Below are 6227 nucleotides of genomic sequence, written 5' to 3'. Positions count from 1 at the left end.
CTCCTGAATGACAAATGGGTTCATGAAAAAAAATTAAGAAAATTTTAAAATGTCTTTAATCAAATGAAAAGGAAAATATAACATCTCAAAATTCATGAGACACAACAAAAGCAGTACTAAGAGAGATATTTACAGCAATAAATGCCTACATCAAAAAAAAAAAAAAAAAGACTTCAAAAATACAACCTATCCATGCACCTCAGGGAAGTACAAAAGCAAAAACAAACCAATCCAAAATTAGTAGTAGAAGGAAAGAAATGATAAAGAACAGAACAGCAATAAATGAAGTTGAGACTAAAAACAATTCAGAAAATCAACTAACAAAAAGTCATTTTTAAAAAGATAAACAAAATTGACAAATCTTTAGCTAGACTAAGAAAAACACAGAGAAGACTCAGATAAATAAAATGATAAATGAAAAAGGAGACATTACACTTGAAGCCCCAGAAATACAAAGAATCATTACAGACTATTAAAAATAATCATATGCCAACAAATGGAAAACCTAAAAGAAATGGGCAAATTCCTAGACACATGTAATTACCAAGATTGAACCATGAAGAAATAGAAAGCTTCAAAGAACCAATAATGAGTAATGAGATCAAAGTCATAATTAAAATTCTCTCATGAAAGAAAAGCCTAGGATCTGATGGCTTCACTGCTAAATTCTGTCAAATATTTAAATAACTAATACCAACTATCATCAAATTTTTCAAAAATTTGAAAAGGAGAGAACAAATCCAAACTCATTCTACAAAGCCAGCGTTAACCTGATACCAAAATCAAACAAAGACACAACAACAACAACAACAAAAGACATTTAAAAGGTCATTCGCCACAATCAGGTGCAATTCATCTCAGGGATTCAAGGATGGTTCAACACATGCAAATGAATAAAAATGATACAATACATTTACAAAACCAAGAACAGAAGCCACGTGATCATTTCAATAGGTGCTGAAAAAACATTTGTTAAAATTTAGCATCCCTTTATGAAATAAAACCGTCAATAAACTGGGTATACAAGAAACACACCTCAAAATAATAAAGGCCACTAAGACAAACCGAGCCAACATCACACTGAATGAGGAAAAGTTGGCACCCTTTCCTCTAAGGTCTGGAACAACAAAATAATGCTTACTTTTACCACATTTATTCATTATTATACTGGAGGTCCTGGCCAGAGCAATTGGGCAGAAGAAAGAAATAAAGAGCATCCATATTGGAAAGGAATAAGTTAAATTAGCCTTATTCACAGACATGATCATATATTTAGAAAACCCTAAACAATTCACCAAAAACCTGATACAACTGAGATGAATTCAGTAAAGTTGCAGGTTGCAAAATCAACATACAAAATTCAGTAGCACTTGTATATGCCAGTAGCAAACAATCTGAAGAAGAAATCAAGAATGCAATCACATTTATAATACCTACAATAATATATAATAACTAGGAATGAATTTAACCAAAGAAGTGAAATTTTTATACAAAAATATAAAACATTAATGAAAGAAACTGAAGAAAATACAAAAAAACAGAAAGATATTCCATGTTCATGGATTTAAAAAATCTAATATTTTTTAAATGTCAATAATACCCGAAGCAATTTACAGATCGGATGCATTCCTTATCGAAATGTCAATAACATTTTTCACAGATGTAGAAGAAAGTAATCCTAAAATTTATATGAAACCACAAAAGACCCCAAACAGACAACTTACTGTTGAGCAAACAAACAAACAAACAAACCAAGTGGGAAGCATCCCACTATCTGACTCCAAAATAAATTACAAAGCTCTAGTAATAAAATCAGCATGGTACTGCCCTAAAAATTGACACATAGACCAATGAAACAGAAAAGAAAAACTAAATATAAATCCACACATTTACAGCCCACTTATTTTAGACAGGGATACCAAGAACATTCAATGGGAAAAGGACAATCTCTTCAATAAATGGGGCTCAGAAAACCATATGCAGAAAAATAAAAACAGAGCCCTATGCCTCACCATATACAAAAATTAAATCAAAATGGACTAAATAAATAAAGACATGAAACTATGAAACTGTTACAAGAAAACTTTTGGAAAATGATCTGGAACATTGGGTAAAGATTTTTTTGAGTAAGACTGCAAAATCACAGGCAACCAAAGTAAAAATACACAAACAGTGTTTCATCAAGGTAAAAAGCTTCTGCATAGCAAAGGAAACAATCAATGAAGTAGAGAGACAATGCACTGAATGGGAGAAAATATTTACAAACTATCCATCTGACAAGGGAATAATAACCAGAATATACTAGGAGCTCAAACAAATAAATAGCAAAAAAAAAAAAAATCTAATTTAAAAATGGGCAAATGCACTACTAGGTATCTACCCAGAGGAAAAGAAGCCATTATACAAAAAAAGATACTTGCACATGCATGCTTATAGCAGCACAATCCACAATTGCAAAATCGTGGAACCAACCCAACTGTCTACCAATCAATGAACAAAGAAACTGTGGCATGTATACATAAGATGGAACACTACACAGCCATTAAAAGGAATGAATTAACAGCATTTGCAGCGACCTGGATGAGACTGTAGACTCTTATTCTAAGTGAAGGAAATCAGGAATGGAAAACGAAACATTGTATGTTCTCACTGATATGTGGGAGTTAAGCTATGAGGACGCAAACGCATAAGAATGATACAGTGGACTATGGAGACTTGGGGAAGAGTGGGAGGGGGCGAGGGATAAAAGACGACAAATATGGTGCAGTGTATGCTGCTTGGGTGCACCAAAATCTCACAAATCACAACTAAAGAACTTACTCATGCAATCAAATACTACCTGTATCTTAATAACTTATGGAAAAAATAAAATAACCATAAACATAAAACTAAAAACTAAATAAATATGGGCAAATGGTCTGAATAGACATTTATCAAAGGAAGACCTACGAGTAAATATGAAATAATGCTCAACATCACTAATTATCAGGGAAATGCAAATCAAAACCACAATAATGTGTCATCTCACCCCAGTTAAAATGGCTTTTATCAAAAAGATAGGGAATAATGGATGCTGGTGAGGGTAAGGAGAAAGGGGACCTTGTACACTGTTGGTGGGAATGTAAATTAGTATACCCACTATGAAAATCAGTATGGAGGGTCCTCAAAGAAACTAAAAACTAGAACTACCATATGATTCAGCAATTCCACTCCAGGTATATCTCCAAAAGAAAGGAAATCAATATATTGAAGAGATATCCACAAGTTCATGTTTACTATAGCACTATTCACAATAGTCAAAATATGGAATCAACCTAAGTATCCTTCAGTGGATGAATTGATAAAGAAACCGTGTTATGTACAAACACTGAGATATTATTCATCCAGAAAAAGGGGTGAAATGCTGTCATTTGTCGCAACATGAATGAAACTACTGGTCATTACATTAAGAGAAATAAACCAGGCACAGAAAGACAAATATCACGTGTTCTCATATCATATGCGGGACCTGAACATTGAGTACACATTGACACAAAGAAGGGAACAATAGACACTGGGGCCTACTTGAGAATGGAAGGTGGAAGGAGAGTGAGGATAAAAAAAACTATTAGGTTGGTGCAAAAGTAATTGTGTTTTTGCCATTACTTTTATTTTTTTTCTCATTAAAGTTTTTTAATGGGTCTCAAAATTCTGTGACAAATTTTTGGTCAAGTTGTTTCCATTAAAAAGTACTGATTTTAAAAACTAATAACTTAAAACTGCCACACGCAAAAAAGAAAACCAAAGTGGTCCACAAAACATTCTCCTTTCCTTCTGAAGGTTTTATGATGCATTGTTATCATTAACCAGTCTTTTACTACTAAACTTAAATGGCCAATTGAAACAAACAGTTCTGAGACCGTTCTTCCATCACTGATTAAGAGTGGGGTGGCAGGTATTAGGGATAATATTCATTTAGCCTTCTGAGCTTTCTGGGCAGACTTGGTGACCTTGCCAGCTCCAGCAGCCTTCTTGTCCACTGCTTTGATGACACCCACCCCAACTGTCTGCCTCATATCACGAACAGCAAAGCGACCCAAAGGTGGATAGTCTGAGAAGCTCTCAACACACATAGGCTTGCCAGGAACCATATCAACAATGGCAGCATCACCAGACTTCAAGAATTTAGGGCCATCTTCCAGTTTTTTACCAGAACGGCGATCAATCTTTTCCTTCAGCTCAGCAAACTTGCAAGCAATGTGAGCCATGTGGCAATCCAACACAGGGGCATAGCCAGCACTTATTTGGCCTGGATGGTTCAGGATAATCTCCTGAGCAGTGAAGCCAGCTGCTTCCATTGGTGGGTCGTTTTTGCTGTCACCAGCAAAGTTGCCACGACGAACATCCTTGACAGACACATTCTTGACATTGAAGCCCACATTGTCCCCAGGAAGAGCTTCACTCAAAGCTTCATGGTGCATTTTGACAGATTTTACTTCAGTTGTAACATTGACTGGAGCAAAGGTGACCACCATACCGGGTTTGAGAACACCAGTCTCCACTCGGCCAACAGGAAGAGTACCAATACCACCATTTTTGTAGACATCCTAGAGAGGCAGGTGCAAGGGCTTGTCAGTTGGACGAGTTGGTGGTAGGATGCAGTCCAGAGCCTCAAGCAGCATGGTTCCACTGGCATTGCTATCCTTATGGGTGACCTTCCATCCCTTGAACCAAGGCATGTTAGCACTTGGCTCCAGCATGTTGTCACCATTCCAACCAGAAATTGGCACAAATGCTACTGTGTCGGGGTTGTAGCCAATTTTCTTAATGTAAGTGCTGACTTCCTTAACAATTTCCTCATATCTCTTCTGGCTGTAGGGTGGCTCAGTGGAATCCATTTTGTTAACACCAACAATTAGTTGTTTCACACCCAGTGTGTAAGCCAGAAGAGCATGCTCTCGGGTCTGCCCATTCTTGGAGATACCAGCTTCAAATTCACCAACACCAGCAGCAACAATCAGGACAGGACAGTCAGCCTGAGATGTCCCTGTAATCATGTTTTTGATGAAGTCTCTGTGTCCTGGGGCATCAATGATAGTCACATAATACTTGCTGGTCTCAAATTTCCACAAGGAGATATCAATGGTGATACCACGTTCCCGCTCAGCTTTCAGTTTATCCAAGACCCAGGCATACTTGAAGGAGCCCTTTCCCATCTCAGCAGCCTCATTCTCAAATTTTCCAATGGTTCTTTTGTCGATGCCACTGCATTTGTAGATCAGATGGCCAGTAGTGGTGGACTTGCCCGAATCTACGTGTCCAATGACGACAATGTTGATATGAGTCTTTTCCTTTCCCATTTTGGCTTTTAGCGGTAGTTTTCACGACACCTGTGTTCTGGCGGCAAACCCGTTGCGAAAAAGCGCTATTACTTTTAATAAGGACAATATCTTTCGGGTACTGTGTTCATTATCTTGGTTATGCAACAACCTGTACACAAACACTTGTGAAACACAATTTACCCATGTAACAAACCGGTACATGTATCCTATGAACCAAAATAAAAATTAGTAAAAAATAAAAACTGGGAATAAATGAGAACTTCAGTTTCATAAAGAATATCTACAAAAACCTTTAGCTCATCTCATACTTAATGGCGATATCCCTTACTGTCTTTTTAATGTCTATAATATCTGCACATTAGACTTATGTTTTATAATTCACATTAATAAATCATGTTTCCTGGCTTTTTTCATCATCAGTCTTGCTAAGAGACTGTCAATATTAATCATCTTGCCATTAATTCATGTATTGTTTGTTGGCTTCTTGTATTGTTCATTTAAAAAAACAACATTTTATTGTTGTAAGAAGACCCAACATAAAATTTACTCTCTCTTGTGGGAAGTGGGTGTTCATATCCTTTGACCACTTTTTGATGGGGTTATTTGATTTTTTCTTGTACATTTGTTTAAGGTACCTATAGATTCTGGATATTAGAACTTTGTCAGATTGGTAGATTGCACAAATTTTCTCCCATTCTGTAGGTTGCCTGTTCACTCCGATGATAGTTTCTTTTGCTGTGCAAAAACTCTTCAGTTTAATTAGATCCCATTTGTCAATTTTGGCTTTTTTGCCATTGCTTTTGGTGTTGTGGACATGAAGTCTTTGCCCATACCTAAGTCCTGAATGGTATTGTCCAGGTTTTCCTCTAGGATTTTTGTAGTTCCAGGTCTTACATTTAAGTCTTT

General features: G+C 36.3%; 1 pseudogene across 1 annotated transcript; it reads right to left on the bottom strand.

The window, feature by feature from the left end:
* Positions 1 to 3645: 3645 nt before the first annotated feature.
* Positions 3646 to 5403, bottom strand: LOC105526306 (annotated as a pseudogene). The gene has a single exon (XR_001004061.1). The product of XR_001004061.1 is annotated as a putative elongation factor 1-alpha-like 3 (transcript).
* Between the last annotated feature and the right edge of the window lie 824 nt (positions 5404 to 6227).

This window comes from Colobus angolensis, unplaced genomic scaffold (genome assembly GCF_000951035.1).
Source record: "Colobus angolensis palliatus isolate OR3802 unplaced genomic scaffold, Cang.pa_1.0 Scaffold589, whole genome shotgun sequence".
NCBI lineage: Eukaryota > Metazoa > Chordata > Mammalia > Primates > Cercopithecidae > Colobus > Colobus angolensis.
Note: the sequence above shows the minus strand (reverse complement) of the source record. Positions and strands in the feature narration are given on the sequence as shown.